The sequence below is a fragment of the Mytilus californianus genome, unplaced genomic scaffold, assembly GCF_021869535.1.
Source record: "Mytilus californianus isolate M0D057914Y unplaced genomic scaffold, xbMytCali1.0.p SCAF_8, whole genome shotgun sequence".
Taxonomy (NCBI): Eukaryota; Metazoa; Mollusca; class Bivalvia; order Mytilida; family Mytilidae; genus Mytilus; species Mytilus californianus.
This window is the reverse complement of record NW_026262734.1, coordinates 1,320,755-1,342,841: the sequence shown is the minus strand read 5'-3', so window position 1 is coordinate 1,342,841 and position 22,087 is coordinate 1,320,755. Positions and strand designations below refer to the sequence as shown.

Sequence of the window (22,087 nt, the reverse complement as noted above, 5' to 3'; positions counted from 1 at the left end):
CATTCCTATAGAATATTTGTAGTTCGTTGAACATAGAAATTCATGGTTGCCCTGTACCCACGAAATCCACGAAAATTGGTATCCCACGATCTTGAATGAATCAACAGTAACTGATTATACCCTTTCATTGAAGCCAAGAAAACTTTTACAATGTTCCCTTTGATAGATTGCCAAGAAAAATTCTCACCATTGGCGAACTAAATCATTTTTCTTCATGACTACATTTATGTATCTTTTCATCAACAATGAGTTCATGTTCCATATTTACTGATTAAAAAAAAACAAGGCTATATTTTATGAAAAACATGAATGTGTCCATAGTACACGGATGACCCACCCGCACTATCATTTTCTATGTTCAGTGGACCGTGAAATTGGGGTAAAAACTCTAATTTGGCACTAAAATTAGAAAGATCATATCATAGGGAACATATGTACTAAGTTTCAAGTTGATTGGACTTCAACTTCATCAAAAACTACCTTCACCAAAAACTTCAACCTGAAGCGGGACAGACGGATGAACGAACAAACAGACGGATGGATGAACGAAAGGATGAACGGATGAACGAATGGATGCACAGACCGAAAAACATAATACCCCTAAGTGGGGTATAACAAATAATATAATTATACTAAATTTGATATATTTGATTTTTTTTAAATTTTTGGTGTTTTAATGCCACTTTTAAGCACCGCTTTTGGGCTATTTCGTGGCGGCCAGTTTTTATTGGTGGAGGAAGCCAGAGTGCCCGGAGAAAACCACCGACCGTGGATAGGAAAACTGACAATCCTAGTCAATTAAGATTGGAGTCGAGTGTTTAGTTTCTTTTGTTACCTATTTTGACATCGGACTCAGACTTCTTTGAGTTTTACTGTGCATATTGGCATGGGTTTGTTAATTCTACATTGGCTAGAGGTATAGGAGGAGGGTTAAGATCTCACTAAACATGTTTCATACCAGTGTAATTTTGCGCCTGTCCCAAGTCAGGAGCCTCCGGACTTTGTTAGTCTTGTACGGTTTTTAATTTTAATTCATTTTAATGTTTTATAGTTAAGTGTGACATCAATTTTCACGAACTGGTACACATTTTTGTCTAGGGGCCAGTTGAAGCCCACCTCCAAGTGCAGAATTTTATCGCCGTGTTGAAGACCCATTGGTGGCCTTGCACTGTTTTCTGCTCTTTGACCATTTCCCAATTTCCATTCTCAATTCTATTCATAATAACCTACAAACCTGTTGGTCTTTCTTGGCAAAAATTCACACTGAATATCTGCCTTTTTCACAATTTGAAATAATAACTCTAGCTGCAAAACATTAATAAAATGCTCCGCTGGGGCGCAGCTTGATACGACCACAGAGGTCGAACCCTGAACAGTTGGGGCAAGTATGGACACAACATTCAAGCTTGATACAGCACTGAATTTGGATTGTGATTAAATACTTGACACAGCATAGGTTTCTGACACAGAATGAATGTGGTCTAAGAACTTAAAAATTTTTAATTTACCTATTCAAACCATATCATTATTATTTGCTTTTATATATAAATCAGAAATAACCAATTTAAAATGGAAAATTTTAAAGAAAAAAAAAATCCCTCCACTAAATTTTTTAAACCCCCTTATGATTCATCACCCCCAAACTCAATCCCAGCCTTCCCTTTGTGGTATGGTACCTTGCAGTACAATTTCAGAGAGATCCATACACTTGAACACAAGTTATTGTCTGGAAACTAGAAAAATGTTTGTTTTTAGGCCCCTTTTTGGCCCCAAATTCCTAAACGTTTAGAGCAATTACCCCCAAACTCAAACCCAGCTTTCCTTTTGTGATATGGAACGTTGTAGTACAATTTCATACACTTACACACAAGTTATTGTCCTGAAACTAGAAAAATGCTTGTTTTTTGCCCCTTTTTGGCCACTAATTCCTAAAATTTTGAGGCAATTACCCCCAAACTCAATCCCAGCCTTCCCTTTGTGGTATATATGGTACCTTGCAGTACAATTTCAGAGAGATCCATACACTTGAACACAAGTTATTGTCTGGAAACTAGAAAAATGCTTGTTGTTAGGCCCCTTTTTGGCCCCAAATTCCTAAACGTTAAGGGCAATTACCCCCAAACTCAAACCCAGCTTTCCTTTTGTGATATGGAACCTTGTAGTACAATTTCATAAAGATCCATACACCTACACACAAGTTATTGTCCTGAAACTAGAAAAATGCTTGTTTTTTTGCCCCTTTTTGGCCCCTAATTCCTAAAATTTTGAGGCAATTACCCCCAAAATCAATCCCAGCATTCCCTTTGTGGTATGGTACCTTGCAGTACAATTTCAGAGAGATCCATACACTTGAACACAAGTTATTGTCTGGAAACTAGAAAAATGCTATTTTTGGCCCCTTTTTGGCCCCTTATTCCTAAACGTTTTGGGCAATTACCCCCAAACTCAATTCCAGCTTTCCCTTTGTGATATGGAACCTTGTAGTACAATTTCAGAAAAATCCATATACTTACACACAAGTTATTATCAAGAAACTAGAAAAATGCTTGTTTTTTGCCCCTTTTTTGGCCCCTAATTCCTAAAATTTTGCGACAATTACCCCCAAAATCAATCCCAGCATTCTGTTTGTGATATGGAACCTTGTGGTACAATGTCAGAGAGATCCATACACTAACACACAAGTCATGTCTGGAAGTTACAAAAATGCTTATTTTTGGCCCCTTTTTGGCCCTTAATTCCTTAACTGTTGGTACCATAACCCCCAAAATCAATCCCAACCTTCCTTTTGTGGTATTGAACCTTATGGTAAAATTTCATGGAGATCCATTCACTTAAACTAAAGTTAGATTGCGAAAACCAATGTGTCTTCGGACGACAACAACGCCAACGTCATACCAATATACGACCAAAAATTTTTTAATTTTTGCGGTCGTATAAAAATAAAATGAATGGAGACATATCAAAAATTTGTTAGAAAGGTACTAGAAATTGATATAAATTTTTAATAGGAAAGAAATATACATTCAAACCACAATCTGTAAGTAAGAATTTTATGATAAAAAATGCTTATATCAGTATTCCTGATGTCGAGGACAAGAGACAATTTTCAGTACTCATCCACTTGCCCTTTGGTCTCTGCTACAAAGTTATCTCATTGGCAATCATGCAACAAGTACTCATTTTATTATTGTAAAATATTTGGTAGACAGTTGAAAAATTTGAATGAAATTAAATTTTAGTAAGCACAATGTGTGGGAGAGTACTTATACATCCCAGTTCCTTATATGAAATGACTCTTTACTCAATTGCAGAACAGGATATTTTTTACATTGTTTACTTAAACACAATTTTTGTGAAATTTTATACACTATATTTGGTTGTACAGCATATTTTTGTACCAATTAATATGAAATAAGGTATACCAATTTCCTGATGATAAAATTAACATAAATCTTTATCACAGTAATGAAAGCATATTTTTGTACCAATTAATATGAAATAAGGTACTGTAAATTAAGAAATTATTGCGTGCATTTATTATTGCGATTTTGTCATTTTAGACTAAAATGCGATTTTAATTTTTGCGATATTGTGAAAAATCCTGTTTAATTCATGTACAAAGTTTTAAAATGCGAGTTTAAATTATTGCGATTATAACCCTGTCGCATTTTTCGCAATAATAAAAACATCGCAATAATTTCTGAATTTACAGTATACCAATTTCCTGATGATAAAATTAACATAAATCTTTATCACAGTAATGAAATCTAATTAGGTCATAATCAGTCTATTAGATTAGAAAAAGAAATGTTTACCCTTTCAAATATTTCCTGTTTTTCACTATCTTTCTTTCTCTTTATTCTATGGGTCAGTATGTGCATCATGATATTTGCATTGCTTTTGATCTCATCCAAATCACATTGTAATACTTGCGGCTGAACACTGTCCAATTTGAAATAATAACTCTAGCTGCAACATTAAAAATAAAGTGAATGAAGACTTATCAAAAGTTTGTTAGAAAGGTACTAGAAATGGATATAAATTTCTACTAGGAAAGAAATATACTTTAAACCACAATCCGTAAGTAAGTATCTAACGATAAAAAATGCCTATATAAGTATTCCTGATGTAGAGGACAAGAGACAATTTTCAGTACTCATCCACTTGCCCTTTGGTCTCTGGTACAAAGTTATCTCATTGGCAATCATGCCACAAGTACTCATTTTATTATTGTAAAATATTAGGTAGACAGTTGACAAATTTGAATGAAATAAAATCTTAGTAAGTGCAATGTGTGGGAGATTCCTTATACATCCCAGTTCCTTATATGAAATGAATCTTAAAATTTTACTCAATTGCAGAACATGATATTTTTTTACATTGTTTACTTAAAATGCAATTTTTCTGAAATTTTATACACTATATTTGGTTGTACAGCAAATTTTGTACCTATTTATATGAAATAAGGTATACCAATTTCCTGATGGAAATTAACATAAATCTTTATCACAGTAATGAAATCTAATAAGGTCATAATCAGTCTATTAGATTAAAAAAATAAATGTTTACCCTTTCAAATATTTCCTGTTTTTCACTATCTTTCTTTCTCTTTATTCTATGGGTCAGTATGTGCATCATGATATTTGCATTGCTTTTGTTCCATCCAAATCATATTGTAATACTTGTGGCTGAACACTGTCCAATTTGAAAAAATAACTCTGGCTGCAACACATTAAAAATAAAGTGAATGGAGACTTATCAAAAGTTTGTTAGAAAGGTACTAGAAATGGATATAAATTTCTACTAGGAAAGAAATATACTTTCAAACCACAATCCGTAAGTAAGTATTTTACGATAAATAAAATGCTCCGCAGGGTGCAGCTTGATACGACCACAGAGGTCGAACCCTGAACAGTTGGGGCAAGTATGGACACAACATTCAAGCTTGATACAGCTTTGCATTTGGATTGTGATTAAATATTTGACACAGCATAGGTTTCTGACACAGAATGAATGTGGTCTAAGAACTTGAAAATTTTAAATTGGACATTCACCTATTATGGTCCAATATCCAAAATCTAAATACATGGTTAGATTCAGCATATCAAAGAACCCAAAGAATTCAATTTTTGATGAAATCAAACAAAGTTTAATTTTGGACCCTTTTGACCTCAATGTGGACAAAGTTGATAACGGGGCCCAAAAATCAAAAATCTAAATACATGGTTAGATTCAGCATATCAAAGAACCCCATATATTCAATTTTTGTTGAAATCAAACAAAGTTTAATTTTAGACCCCCATTTGGACCAACTTGAAAACTGGGCCCATAATAAAAAATCTAAATACATGTTTAGATTCAGCATATCAAAGAACCCTAAGAATTCAATTTTTGTTAAAATCAAACTAAGTTTAATTTTGGACCCTTTGGACCTTAATGTAGACCAATTTGAAAACAGAACCAAAAATTAAGAATCTAAATACACGGTTAGATTCGGCATATCAAAGAACCCCAATAATTCAATTTTTTGACGAAATCAAACAAAGTTTAATTTTAGACCCTTTGGAACTCAATGTGGACCAATTTAAAAACAGGGCCCAAAATCCACAAACTAAATACACAGTTAGATTCAGCATATTAAAGAACCCCAAGAATTCAAGAATAAAACCCCATTGAAATTGGTCAAGAAATAAGCAATTTATACGAAGTATCTTCTTTTGCACAATACTGTGCAATTAAATATTTCTTGCTATTGCGCAATACTGTACAATTGACAATTTCTTGCTATTGCGCAATATTGTGCTATTGGATATTTCTTGCTATTGCGCAATATTGTGCAATTGAAGATTTCTTGCTATTGCGCAATACTGTGCAATTGAAGATTTCTTGCTATTGTGCAATACTGTGCAATTGAAAATTTCTTGCTATTGCACAATACTTATTATATAATAATTTACACATCCTGTTTGGTGTGTATCTCCTACCATATCATGATTATTTGCTTTTAAATATAAATCAGAAATAACCAACTTAAAATGGAAAATTTAAAAAGAAAAAAAAAAAGAAAAAAAGAAACAAATGAAAAAAAAAAATCCCCCCCAAAATTTTTTGAACCCCCTTATGATTCATCCAAGCCTTCCCTTTGTGGTATGGTACCTTGCAGTACAATTTCAGAGGGATCCATACACTTGAACACAAGTTATTGTCTGGAAACTAGACAAATGTGTTTTTTGGCCCCTTTTTGGCCCAAAATTCCTAAACGTTTAGGGCAATTACCCCCAAACTCAAACCCAGCTTTCCCTTTGTGATATGGAACCTTGTAGTACAATTTCAGAAAGATCCATACACTTACACACAAGTTATTGTCCTGCAACTAGAAAAATGCTTGTTTTTTGCCCCTTTTTGGCCCTTAATTCATAAAATATTGAGGCAATTACCCCCATCATCAATCCCAGCCTTCCCTTTGTGGTATGGTACCTTGCAGTACAATTTCAGAGAGATACATACACTTGAACACAAGTTATTGTCTGGAAACTAGAAAAATGCTTATTTTTGGCCTCTTTTTGGCCCCAAATTCCTAAACGTTTCGGCAATTACCCCCAAACACAATTCCAGCTTTCCCTTTGTGATATGGAACCTTGTAGTACAATTTCAGAAAGATCCATACACTTACACACAAGTTATTGTCATGAAACTAGAAAAATGCTTTTTTTTATTGCCCCTTTTTTGGCCCCTAATTCCTAAAATTTTGAGGCAATTACCCCCAAAATCAATCCCAGCATTCCTTTTGTGATAAGGAACCTTGTGGTACAATGTCAGAGAGATCCATACACTAACACACAAGTTATGTCTGGAAGTTACAAAAATGCTTATTTTTGGCCCCTTTTTGGCCCCTAATTCCTTTACTGTTGGTACCATAACCCCCAAAATCAATCCCAACCTTCCTTTAGTGGTATTGAACCTTGTGGTAAAATTTCATAGAGATCCATTCACTTAAACTAAAGTTAGAGTGCGAAAACCAATGTGTCTTCGGACGACGACGTCATACCAATATACGACCACAAAAATTTTTTTGCGGTCGTATAAAAATGCCTATATAAGTATTCCTGATGTAGAGGACAAGAGACAATTTTCAGTACTCATCCACTTGCCTTTGGTCTCTGGTACAAAGTTATCTCATTGGCAATCATGCCACATGTACCCATTTTATTATTGTAAAATATTAGGTAGACAGTTGACAAATTTGAATGAAATCAAATCTTAGTAAGCGCAATGTGTGGGAGATTACTTATACATCCCAGTTCCTTCAATGAAATGGTTCTTTTTACTCAATTGCAGAACAGGATATTTTTTTATATTGTTTACTTAAAACACAATATTTCTTTATTTTTATACACTATATTTGGCTGTAAAGCATATTTTGTACCAATTAATATGAAATAAGGTATACCAATTTCCTGATGGAAATTAACATAAATCTTTATCACAGTAATAAAATTTAAGAAGACCATAATCAGTTTTTTTTTTTGAAAAATAAATGTTTACCCTTTCAAATATTTCCTGTTTTTCACTGTCTTTCCTTCTTCTCTTTATTCTATGGGTCAGTATGTGCCTCAAGATATATATCTTTTAATCTCATCCAAATCACATTGTAATACTTGCTGCTGAACACTGTCCAATTTGAAATAATACTTTTAGCTGCAAAACATTAAAAATAAAGTGAACGGAGACTTACAATGTACCAAAAGTTTGTTAGAAATGTACTAGAAATGGATATAAATTTCTACTAGGAAAGAAATATACTTTCAAACCACAATCTGTAAGTAAGTATTTTACGATAAAAAATGCTTATATCAGTATTCCTGATGTCGAGGACAAGAGACAATTTTCAGTACTCATCCACCTGCCCTTTGGTCTCTGGTACAAAGTTATCTCATTGGCAATCATGCCACAAGTACTCATTTTATTATTGTATAATATTAGGTAGACAGTTGACAAATTTGACTGAAACTAGAGGCTCTCAAGAGCCTGTGTTGCTCACCTGTATTTACTGATGCTTTGGAAATCATGTAAAATAAGGTTAAAATCATAATTAATAGTATTAGATATTAGATATTATAATGATACCTAAGATAACAAAAAACTGCAAAATTTCTGTAAAATTACTTACTCAGGGCAGCAACCCAACAACGGTTTGTCGGATTCGTCTGAAAATTTGAAGGCAGATAAATCTCAATCTGATGAACATTTTTGTCACCTGTGAGATTTGCTCTAAATGCTTTAGTTTCAGAGATATAAACCAAAAACTGCATTTTACCCCTATGTTCTATTTTTAACCAAGTCAGCCATGATGGTTGGCAGGTGGGGTCATCGGACAAATTTTTCAAACTAGATACCCTAATAATGATTATGGCCAAGTATGGTTAAATTTGTCTCAGTAGTTTCAGAGAAGAAGATTTTTGTAAAAGACAACAAAAATTTACGAAAAATTGACTATAAAGGGCAATAACTCCTAAAGGGGTCAACTGACAATTTTGGTCATGACGACTTATTTGTAGATCTTACTTTGCTGGACATTATTGCTGTTTACAGTTTATCTCTATCTATAATAATATTCAAGATAATAACCAATAAAATGCTCCGCTGGGGCGCAGCTTGATACGACCGCAGAGGTCGAACCCTGAACAGTTGGGGCAAGTATGGACACAACATTCAAGCTTGATACAGCACTGAATTTGGATTGTAATTAAATATTTGACACAGCATAGGTTTCTGGCACAGAATGAAAGTGGTCTAAGAACTTAAAATATTTTAATTTACCTATTCAAACCATATCAGTATTATTTGTTTTTATATATAAATCAGAAAAAACCAATTTAAAATGGAAAATTTTAAAGAAAAATAAAAAGGAAAAATAAATCCCCCCCCCCCAATTTTTTTGAACCCCCTTATGATTCATCACCCCCAAACTTAATCCCAGCCTTCCCTTTGTGGTATGGTACCTTGCAGTACAATTTCAGAGAGATCAATACACTTGAACACAAGTTATTGTCTGGAAACTAGAAAAATGCTTGTTTTTTGGCCCCTTTTTGGCCCCAAATTCCTAAACGTTTAGGGCAATTACCCTCAAACTCAAACCCAGCTTTCCCTTTGTGATATGGAACCTTGCAGTACACTTTCATAAAGATCCATACACTTACATACAAGTTATTGTCCTGAAACTAGAAAAATGCTTGTTTTTTTGCCCTTTTATGGCCCCTAATTACTAAAATTTTGAGGGAATTACCCCCAAAATCAATCCCAGCCTTCCCTTTGTGGTATGGTACCTTGCAGTATAATTTCAGAGAGATCCATACACTTGAACACAAGTTATTGTCTGGAAACTAGAAAAATGCTTATTTTTGGCCCCTTGTTGGTCCCTTTTTCCTAAGCTTTTTGGGCAATTATCCCCAAACTCAATTCCAGCTTTCCCTTTGTGATATGGAACCTTGTAGTACAATTTCATAAAGATCCATACACTTACACACAAGTAATTGTCATGAAAATAGAAAAATGCTTGTTTTTTGCCCCTTTTTGGCCCCTAATTCCTAAAATTTGGAGGCAATTACCTCCAAAATCAATCCCAGCATTCCCTTTGTGATATGGAACCTTGTGATACAATGTCAGAGAGATCCATAGACTTACACACCAAGTTATTGTCATGAAACTAGAAAAATGCTTACTTTTGGCCCCTTTTTGGCCCCTAATTCCTTAACTGTTGGTACCATAACCCCCAAAATCAATCCCCACCTTCCTTTTGTGGTATTGAACCTTATGGTAAAATTTCATTGAGATCCATTCACTTAAACTAAAGTTAGAGTGCGAAAACTAATGTGTCTTCGTACGACGACGACGACGACGACGCCAACGTCATACCAATATACGACCACAAAAATTTTTTTGCGGTCGTATAAAAACTGCAAAATTTCCTTAAAATTACCTATTCAGGGGCAGCAACCCAATAACAAGTTGTCCCATTCATCTCAAAATTTCAGGGCATATGGATCTTGACCTGATAAACAATATTACCCCATGTCAGATTTGCTCTAAATGCTTTGGTTTCAGAGATATAAGCCAAAATCTACATTTTACCCCTATGTTCTATATTTAGCCATGGTGGCCATCATGGTTGGTTGGCTGGGTCACCGGACACATTTTTAAACTAGATACCCCAATGATGATTGTGGCCAAGTTTGGTTAAATTTGGCTCAGTAGTTTCAGAGGAGAATTAAGATTTTTGTAAAAGTTAACGGACTATGGACGCCAGACGCCGGACGCCAAGTGATGAGAAAAGCTCACTTGGCCCTTTGGGCCAGGTGAGCTAAAAACTGCAAAATTTCTGTAAAATTACTAACTCAGGGGCAGCAACCCAACAACAGGTTGTAGGATTCGCCTGAAAATTTCAGGGCAGATAAATCTCAATCTGATGAACATTTTTGCCACCTGTCAGATTTGCTCTAAATGCTTTAGTTTCAGAGATATAAACCAAAAACTGCATTTTACCCCTATATTTTATTTTTAACCAAGTTAGCCATGATGGTTGGAAGGTGGGGTATTCGGACAAATTTTTCAAACTAGATACCCTAATAATGATTATGGCCAAGTATGGTTAACTTTGTCTCAGTAGTTTCAGAGAAGATTTTTGTAAAAGATTACAAAAATTTACAACAAATTGACTATAAAGGGCAATAACTCCTAAAGAGGTCAACTGACAATTTTTGTCATGACGACTTATTTGTAGATCTTACTTTGCTGGACATTATTGCTGTTTACAGTTTATCTCTATCTATAATATTCAAGATGATAACCAAAAACTGCAAAATTTCCTTAAATTACCAATTCAGGGGCAGCAACCCAACAACAGGTTGTCAGATTTGTCTGAAAATTTCAGGACAGATAGATCTTCATGTGATAATCAGTTTTACCATGTGTCAGATTTACTCTAAATGCTTTGTTTTCAGAGATAAAAGCCAAAATCTACATTTTACCCCTATGTTCTATTTCTAGCCATGGCTGCCATCTTTGCTGGTTGGCAGGGTCATCGGACACATTTTTTAAACTAGATACCCTAATGATGATTTTGGCCAAATTTGGTGGCCCAGTGGTTTCAGAGCAGAAGATTTTAGTAAAAAGCTAACGACGACAGACGACGACGAAGATGGACGCAAACGACGAACGCCAAGTGATGAGAAAAGCAATTTTTCCATTTGTAAAGGGAACTCTAGAACGGTAAAAGTGATGCCACCAAAATTCAAACTTCATCTGTGTTTTGTGGTAATAAGCATTGTGTATAAGTTTCATAATATTTGGTTGAGTCAAACTAAAGTTAGAGAACGTTTCCATTTGTAAAGGGGCATAACTCTAGAACGGTTAAAGTGACGCCACCAAAATTGAAACTTGATCTGTGTTATGTGGTAATAAGCATTGTGTATAAGTTTCATAACATTTGGTTGAGGCAAACTAAAGTTAGAGAACGGAAACCAATTTTGGGACGTACGGACGGATGGACGTACAGACATACGTACAGACAGACAATGGTAAAACTTAACGCCCCCTCCGCTACGGCGTGGGCATAACAAACTTAACATTGACCAATGACCCATGAAAATGAGGTCAAGGTCAGATAATACCTGCCAGAGAGACATATACACCTAACAATCATTCCATACAACAAATATAGTTGACCTATTGGTTATAGTTTAAGAAAACAGACCAAAACACAACAAGAGTGCACATGCTGAAATGTCTCGCCTTCTTTACTAACCATTGATTTTATGTTGATAGTCCTAAATACAAAGCTTTACTACAAGTAACACATAAACTTAACATGATCCAAGTAAAATGAGGTCAAGGTCAGATAAACCAAACGAGAAATACATGTACACCTTACAATCATTCAATAAAGCAAACATAGTTGACCTATTGCTTATTGTATCTAAGAAACAAACTTAACCATGAAAACTTAACATTGACCAATGAACCATGAAAATAAGGTCAAGGTCAGATGATACCTGACAGACAAACATATACACCTTACATTATCCTTCCATACATCAAATATAGTTGATCTATTGCTTTTAGTTGAAGAAAAACAGACCAAAACACAAAAACTTAACACTGAGAAATGAACCATGAAAATGAGGTCAAGGTCAAATGAACCATGCCAGACAGACATGCATGTACACCTTACAATCAATTTAGGCATTAAATATAGCTAACCTATTGCTTATAGTATTTAAGAAACAAACTTAACCATGAAAACTTAACATTGACCAATGAACCATGAAAATGAGGTCAAGGTCAGATGATACCTGCCAGACAGACATATACACCTTCAATCCTTCCATACATCAAATATAGTTGATCTATTACTTATAGTTGAAGAAAAACAGACCAAAACACAAAAAACTGAACACTGAGAAATGAACCATGAAAATGTGGTCAAGGTCAAATAAAACCTGTGAGACTGACATGTACATCATAAAATATTTCTATACACCATTTATAGTTGACCTATTGCATATATAGTATTAGAAAAAAAGACCAAAACTCAAAAACTTAACTTTGACCACTGAACCATGAAAATGAGGTCAAGGTCAGATGACACCTACCAGTTGGACATGTACACCTTACAATCATTTCATATACCATGGACTTGACCACGAAAACTTAACCTTTTTCACTGATCCATGAAATGAGGTCGAGGTCAAATCAAAATTGTCTGACGGGCATGAGGACCTTGCAAGGTAGACATACTAAATATAGTTATCCTATTACTCATAATAAGAAAGAAATTAACATAACAAAACATGTTGACTTTTTTTTCAAGTAGTTTCCATTCTCAATTTTACTGAACCATGAAAATGAGGTCAAGGACAATGGACATATGACAGACGGAAACTTCGTAACATAAGGCATCTATATACAAAGTATGAAGCATCCAAGTCTTCTAGCTTCTAAAATATAAAGCTTTTAAGAAGTTAGCTAACGCCACTGCCACCGCTGCAGCTGCTGCCGCTGCAGCCGGATCACTATCCCTATGTCGAGCTTTCTGCGACAAAAGTTGCAGGCTCGACAAAAACTATTCAAACACTGACCAATGAACGGTGAAAATGAGGTCAAGGTCAAATAAAACCGGCCAGACTGACATGTACATTGTAAAATATTTCCATACACCAAATATAGTTGACCTATTGCATATAGTATTAGAAAAAAGACCAAAACAAAAAAACTTAACTTCAACCACTGAACCATGAAAATCAGGTCAAGGTCAGATGACACCTGCCAGTTAGACATGTACACCTTACAATCATTCCATACACCAAATATAGAAGACCTATTGCTAAAAGTATCTGATATATGAACTTGACCACGAAAACTTAACCGTGTTCACTGATCCATGAAATGAGGTCGAGGTCAGATGAAAACTGTCTGACGGGCATGAGGACCTTGCAAGGTACGCACATATTAAATATAGTTATCCTATTACTCATAATAAAAGAGAAATTAACATTACAAAAAATCTTTACTTTTTTTCAAGTAGTCACTGAACCATGAAAATGAGGTCAAGGACAATGGACAGACATGACAGACGGAAACTTCATAACATAAGGCAACTATATACAAAGTATGAAGCATCCAGGTCTTCTACCTTTGAAAATATAAAGCTTTTAAGAAGTAAGCTAACACCGCCGCCACAAAATCACTATCCCTATGTCGAGCTTTCTCAACAAAAGTCGCAGGCTTGACAAAACCTTAACACTGAGAAATAAGGTCAAGGTCCAATAAAACCTGCAAGACTGACATACATGTACATTGTTAAATATTTCCATACACCAAATATAGTTGATCTATTGCATATAGTACAAGAAAACTAGAGGCTCCAAGGAGCCTGTATTGCTCACCATTAGCCATGTCGGTCATTTTGGTTGGCAGGTGGGGTCATCGGACAAATTTTTCAAACTAAATACCCTAATGATGATTGTGACCAAGTTTGGTTAAATTTGTCTCAGTAGTTTCAGAGGAGAAGATTTTTGTAAAAGATTACAAAAATTTATGAAAAATTGTTAAAAATTGACTATAAAGGGCAATTACTCCTTAATGGGTCAATTGACAATTTTGTTCATGTTGATTTATTTGTAGATCTTACTATGCTGAATATTATTGCTGTTTACAGTTTATCTCTATCTGTAATAATATTCAAGATAGTAACCAAAAACTGCAAAATTTCCTTAAAATTACCAATTCAGGGGCAGCAACCCAACAACGTGTTGTCTGCATGATTTGTCTGAAAATTTCAGGGCACATAGATCTAAACCTGATGAATATTTTTATCCCTGTTAGATTTACTCTAAATGCTTTAGTTTCAGAGATATAAGCCAAAAACTGTATTTACCCCTATATTCTATTTTTAGCCATGGCGGCCATCTTGGTTGGCAGGCGGGGTCATCGGACATATTTTTTAAAACTAAATACCCCAATGATGATTGTGACTAAGTTTTGTAAAATATGACAGAGTAGTTTCAGAGGAGAAGATTTTTGTAAAAGTTAACAGACGACGAACAACAGGCAAGGTGAGCTACATCTAAATATATGCCACCTCCATTGTCCAAGGCTTTGTCATACGTGAATGCCCACTCAAAAATGCTGAAATGCAAATCAACGAAGTCTTGAAATGTATCATAAAAATGGTACTTTAAACAGTACTATAGATAAGGCCTCAACACATCAACTTAACTAATGGTTAACAGGTCTAAAGATTATCTGAGTAACCATTTAGGCAAAAATGTTTGATTCAACTACACTTATTTATAATTAACCTTTGATATGAATTTGTTAAAAACCTGGCAAATTTGGACAAGTGAGAGTGCTTTATACAATACAAATTTCCATATAATCAATACTTCCAAGGAGCATAACTCTTTTAAAAATAATGTGATCGGCATTTATTTTTGAACTCATCCAAGACATCGCTGATATTAACCTACAATATAAGTTTCATAAAAATTTGGCAGGAATTGTGCACAGGGGAGGGCTAACAATGCAATTTCCCATATTATTTATATTTCTAAAAGCCATAACTCTAATAGAAATTATCAATCGGCACTGATTTTCGACCTTGTCTCAGACATATTTGATATAAACCTACAACATAAGTATAACCCTATGATATAAGTTTTATATAAATCTGGCAAAGAATTGTACACATGAGAGCGCTAACAATGCAATTTTCCAAATTATCAATATTTCTAAGGGTCATAATGCATTGCACAGGAGACAAAAAAAAACCCAAATGATTTGCACCTTCTTTGCTGTTTTTCATCTTAAATAGGTGCATGAGTGAGGACTCAAAAATGAAGCAAACACTCAAACATTGCATGACAGTGCAAGTTGAAGGCTCCCTAATCTGGAACAATCAGATAAAACTCAAACAATTCCATAAAAGCACAATGGGTGTCCCTTTTTGCTGAGTGAATTATATAAATATGCATGCAAAGTCACATTCTGTCGAAATCTAGACAGTATTATACTAAAACCAAAATCACTTTAAATCTTTTGTGACTTGTATTTTTGTATCACAAAAAGGTTAGTAAGGCTGACCCTAGAAATTACCGAGGGATTTCTATCAGTTCAAACCTAGGAAAAGTATTTAACAAGATTATACATGCCAGATTGTTAAAATTTACCCAATGCAACAATTTGATTAGCGATAAAATGCTCCGCTGGGCGCAGCTTGATATGACCGCAGAGGTCGAACCCTGAACAGTTGGGGCAAGTATGGACACAACATTCAAGCTTGATACGTACAGCACTGAATTTGGATTGTAATTAAATATTTGACACAGCATAGGTTTCTGACACAGAATGAATGTGATCTAAGAACTTAAAAAATTTTAATTTACCTATTCAAACCATATCATTATTATTTGCTTTTATATATAAATCAGAAATAACCAATTTAAAATGGAAAATTTTAAAGAAAAAAAAAGGAAAAAAAAATCCCCCCCTAATTTTTTAAACCCCCTTATGATTCATCACCCCCAAACTCAAACCCAGCTTTCCCTTTGTGATATGGAACCTTGTAGTACAATTTCATAAAGAACCATTCACTTACAAACAAGTTATTGTCCTGAAACTAGAACAAGAGTGCACACGCTGAAATGTCTCGCCTTCTTTACTAATCATTGATATTATGTTGATAGTCCTAAATATAAAGCTTTATTACAACTGTCACATAAACTTAACATTAACCAAGTAAACTAAACATTGACCAATGAACCATGAAAATGAGGTCAAGGTCAGATGAACCATGCTAGGCAGGCATGTACAGCTAACAATTCTTCCATACAACAAATATAGTTGACCTATTGCTTATAGTTTAAGAAAAACAGACGAAAACACAAAAACTTAACACTGAGCAATGAACCTTGAAAATGAGGTCAAGGTCAAATAAAACCTGCGTGACTGACATATAGATCATAAAATATTTCCATACACCAAATATAGTTGAACTATTGCATATAGTATTAGAAAAAAAGACCAAAACTCAAAAACTTAACTTTGACCACTGAACCATGAAAATGAGGTCAAGGTAAGATGACACCTGCCAGCTAGACATGTACACCTTACAATCATTCCATACACCAAATATAGCTGACCTATTGCATGCAGTATTAGAAAAAAAGACCAAAAGTCGCAGGCTCGACAAAAATGCTTGTTTTTGCCCCTTTTTGGCCCCTAATTTCTAAAATTTTGAGGCAATTACCCCCAAAATCATTCCCAGCCTTCCGTTTGTGGTATGGTACCTTGTAGTATAATTTCAGAGAGATCCATACACTTGAACACAAGTTATTGTCTGGAAACTAGAAAAATGCTTATTTTTGGCCCCCTTTTGGCCCCTTATTCTTAAACATTTGGGCAATTACCCCCAGACTCAATTCCAGCTTTCCCTTTGTGATATGGAACCTTGTAGTACAATTTCAGAAAGATCCATAGACTTACACACAAGTTATTGTCATGAAACTAGAAAAATGCTTGTTTTTTGCCCCTTTTTTGGCCCCTAATTCCTAAAATTTTAAGGCATTGACCCCCAAAATCAATCCAAACATTCCCTTTGTGATATGGAACCTTCCAGTACAATTTCAGAGAGATCCATACACTTGAACACAAGTTATTGTCTGGAAACTAGAAAAAAGCTTATTTTTGGCCCCTTATTCCTAAACATTTTGGCAATTACCCCCAAACTCAATTCCAGCTTTCTCTTTGTGATATGAAACCTTGTAGTACAATTTCAGAAAGATCCATACACTTACACACAAGTTATTGTCATGAAACTAGAAAAATGCTTGTTTTTTGCCCCTTTTTTAGCCCCTAATTCCTAAAATTTTGAGGCAAAAATTTTACCCCCAAAATCAATCTGAGGATTCCCTTTGTGATATGGAACCTTGTGGTACAATGTCAGAGAGATCCATACACTAACACAAAAGTTATGTCTGGAAGTTACAAAAATGTTTATTTTTGGCCCCTTTTTGGCCCCTTTTTCCTCAACTGTTGGTACCATAACCCCCAAAATCAATCCCAACCTTCCTTTTGTGGTATTGAACCTTATGGTAAAATTTCATAGAGATCCATTCACTTAAACTTAAGTTAGAGTGCGAAAAACCAATGTGTCTTAGGACGACGATGACGCCGGACGACGACGACGCCAACGTCATACCAATATACGACCACAAAAATTTTTTGCGGTCGTATAAAAACCAAATTGGTTTTATGGAACATAATCGAACAGCTGATCATATTTTTTCATTGGAATCAATTATTGAACAATACAGGACTAAACATAGGAGTGGTTTATGCTGCATTTATTGATTTAAAAAAAGCCTTTGACATTTTTATTAAAAAAGAGAAAACAACATATGGACAAGTAATATGAAGAAATGTATCCAAAATCTAGGCTTCTCGTATTTAACATCTTTCCATGTACCTATTAAACCTATGCTTGCTCAAATAAAACAACGAATTCATGACCAAATTTTACAGGAACAGAATTCATATATTACGGAATCATAAAAATTATAATTTTTTCGACATTATTGTTTTTCAAATAAACGTGCACACTATGTTGATCAATTGAATATGTTGAAAGATAGCTAGGGCACCTTTGACAAAACTTAGGCTAAGTGCACACAATCTTGAAATTGAAAGGGGCAGGTACCTGCGAGTTAACAGAGAAGAAAGGTTGTGCAAATTATGTCATAATAATAAAATAGTAGACGAAAAACATTTTATCTTGCACTGTACAAAATATGAATCACAAAGAAATGTCCTTATATCAAAATTGTCCAATTTTAAAAATTATGACAAACAATCCAAAACTGAGGACGAATATATCAAACTACTACTTAATAACAAGTGTAGAAAACACTTAGATTAATATCATCTTTTATTAATCAATCATTTGAATTAAGGAAAAATGTCCTGACAAATGAGTAATATGAACATTATGAAGCTATAACATACAATGTATGTATGTCAGTAGCCTATTCTACATTAACCTATGTATATTAATATATATATATATATAACTGCAAATTTCATTGTTCAAATGTGCCTATTAATATGTTATGTAGTATTGTTTAATTGCTGCATCATTACCATTTGTGTACTAGTTGTATGCATATATATATGGGCTGTTGCCAATTATTGTAATTGAGTTTGTGTCAATAAAATATTTGTATTTATTTGCATTTGTATTTTATGTTTCATATCAAATATATACCAGTATGTGCTTTTGTCACAAACATTTTTAATTTGTTTATATGACATTTATGACAATATATAAAGAATTAATTATGCAATAGGTTACAAATATCAAAATAGGTACCAATAATAGATTTCATAAAATATTTTAAACACAGCCAAATAATCCCATATAGTGCCTCTATTTCACAGTGGTGGAGAATGTGTGTATGAAAATTACAAATTATATATCAAATAACCACATTCTGTTTGACCTAATTGCAACTACCATCCTTGAAAATGAATTTAAAACAAAGTTAGTAAGACAGGTTATTTTAGTGCAATCTTGATGAGTCATATTATGTGTATTACTTAAGCTCTTTCAATATTTTTGGTAGACTTTATATTGTTATAACTGTATTAGATACTTTGGATAAATATATAAAATTTAGAACTGCTGATACATTGTCATGATTTAAATTCATTAACTTAAAGATTATATAAACCTTATTCCATAATTAATGAAATAAACACTGCGGGTCCAGGACCAATCCAGTATATCTTATTATAATCCTTCGTAATTTATCCATTTTCTATGTGCATATTATTTAGGATAATTTAGAGCTGGTACAAAACTGTATACTCAGTGAATGATACATGTTTCTTGTTGTGGAATACATTTTTCAGAGAGTTGTTTCATTGGCAATCATATAATAACCACATCTTCTTATTTTTATAAACCTATATATGTCTCGCTTTTTGACTCCTTCAAGGCAAGACAAAAGGAATTCATGTCAAACATGTCATAGGCCTTGAATGTTTAAAAGTACTTTAATATAACCATTAAAATTCAGGCAAAGTATTATCTGTAAATTTTTATATATAACCCAAGAGAAAATAAATCTGGAATCCCACTGAAATCCCAGCTGGAATTTTGATGGGATTCCAAGTGGGATCCCACCTAATTCCACCGGGATAAAATTTCGGGAATCCCGCCAAAAGTCCGGGAATTCCGATGTAAATCCCGGTTGAAATATACTGGGATCCCACTGGGATATTGTGGGATTTTGATTGGAATATACTGGGATTCTGATTGGGATCCCGCTCTTTTAGCGGGAATCCCGAAATTTTATCCCAGTGGAAATATACTGGGATTCCAGTATATTTCCACTGGGATTTACATCGGGAATCCCGGACTTTTGGCGGAATTCCCGAAATTTTATCCCAGTGGAAATATACTGGGATCCCAGTATATTTCCACTGGGATTTACATCGGGAATCCCGGACTTTTGGCGGGATTCCCGAAATGCTACGATTTTGCATTTTCTGAGGGAATATACACATTTATTACTCATTATAAGGTAGATGAATATTGCCCTTGTTGTATCAAATCTGTCACGTTTATATAAACATTGCGGCATGAATTACATTGTATTGGCCATGTTTAATATCTTATTTCAATGGCTGTCAAGTTCCCATTCAAAAAAAATGTACTTGTATTTAATGTCAGATCCTTAAACTTCCATCAAAATTATAGATACTAGTACTACTAGCAAACTTGTTTGCCATTTTTAATGGCTGCTTATATTGTTAAATTACCCATTAATTAAATATGGTACTCACCCCACCCCTCCTCCCCATGTTCACTAACACCTTCAAGCATTTCATTGTCTTAATTGTATTTAGATACGCAGTTTTCACCATGGCTTAATGATGCTCGCTGTTCAGTTTCAAATATTATAATATTAAAAATGTGTGTCAGATATAAAGGATACATGTGAAGTTCTCCTCCTTTCTGTAATTAAATTTGCTGTCTCTGTACTTCCAACTAGTATTGCTGAGTAAAGGTAACTGGAATCTGCATGCAATCCGTTTACTTTCAAAATTGGCAGCTCCATTTAATCATTTAATCCCCTAAAAGTATCAAAACAATCCACAAAGAATCAATTGTTCTAGACATTTTGAAGCAATAAATTCAATAGAAATATTATTGCATGTTTATACAGTATACATTGGAAGCCAGTTGGAATCAAATTAATTACCCTCCCTCTTTTTTTATCCCCTGAAGATAAAAAACTAGCGACTTATTATTTTCACCAAATAACCATTCACACAATTCAATTAAATTTTTACATATCTACCAGTTATGCCTGTTATGTGACAACAAGATTATTCAATGTTGTTAAAAATAAATATATTTTTCAGTTTATGCAGGAACATATATATATTAGATATATCTGCATGTTCCCAGGTTTATGCTTTCAGATTTTCTGATGTTGATTTGCTAAAAAAAAAACCATAAAAAAATCATAGTTCCTCAATAAATTATATTTTATAATCTCATTATATACACATGTTAAATTAAATTTTTAATGCACTTATCTGAAAACATCTTCACCATCACATGGAATCTTCTATTTTGCTACAGCGTAATCACATTTTGATGACGTTTTTATTGAGTACTCTAACGTCGAGGTGACAATCTCGCCCCATATTATATCGGCCAGAAGTTGATCCGTCCCCGTAACGGTATTATAAAAATAAATCAAGGGTGTCGTATAAAAGTATTTATTACTGGCCAGTTTTTAAAAATAAGAAAAAAAAACCTTTAATTTAATCGGCACAGGGTGCATGCGGATGAACTAGTGGCCGCATTATCTAGGACGGTATTTTCTAGGGTCGGACTGTTCAGTACAATTACTAAATACCACGTGGTCATGACTTGTTTACATAAGTTGAGAACCAAGGTTTTACGATGTCGATCGTTGGCCTATCATTGATCTGATAATTTTTCTATGTTATTTAAATGCCGGACAACAGGTAGAAAATCAGAAACGATCCAGCTTGTCTGGCAAAACAGCCGTTGGCGTTTCTCGGGCGCCCTTTCGTTTTTATCGCGAAATTCTCGGCATTTTTCTGACTTTGAAATACTGTCCAAACTAAAATTTGTAATTCTTCCATCAACAGAAGTTCAGCTAGCTGTGTAAACTGTCAAATTAAGTGACCCATTAAGTGCAGGGCTTCACCTGACAGCTTTGGTGTCAAACACATTGTTAATTAACACAAATAACCTTTGCTTTATGTCATAAATAATTTGTGTATTTCAAAAATGTTTCGGTTACTTCCCCTTTTTTATCACCTTTTCACAATATATTCCTTAAATTTATTGGGTTTTTTTCTAAAAAAAAAAAAAATAAAACAAATTGAATGCAAATGCATATCAGAATATTACTTTTAATTATTTTTAACCTGAAAACACTTCAAATATAAATATTTTGAAAATTATTTTTTTCATCTTTACTTCCATTAA

The 22,087-nt window shown here is 34.0% G+C and overlaps 1 long non-coding RNA gene across 1 annotated transcript; it reads right to left on the bottom strand.

Moving 5' to 3' along the window:
• Nucleotides 1-1,983: 1,983 nt before the first annotated feature.
• On the bottom strand, nucleotides 1,984-7,319 carry LOC127713051 (uncharacterized). Its single transcript, XR_007987440.1, has 2 exons — nucleotides 6,962-7,319; nucleotides 1,984-2,799 (listed from the first exon to the last, which is right to left on the bottom strand). It is a non-coding gene; the product is annotated as an uncharacterized LOC127713051 (long non-coding RNA).
• Nucleotides 7,320-22,087: the final 14,768 nt, after the last annotated feature.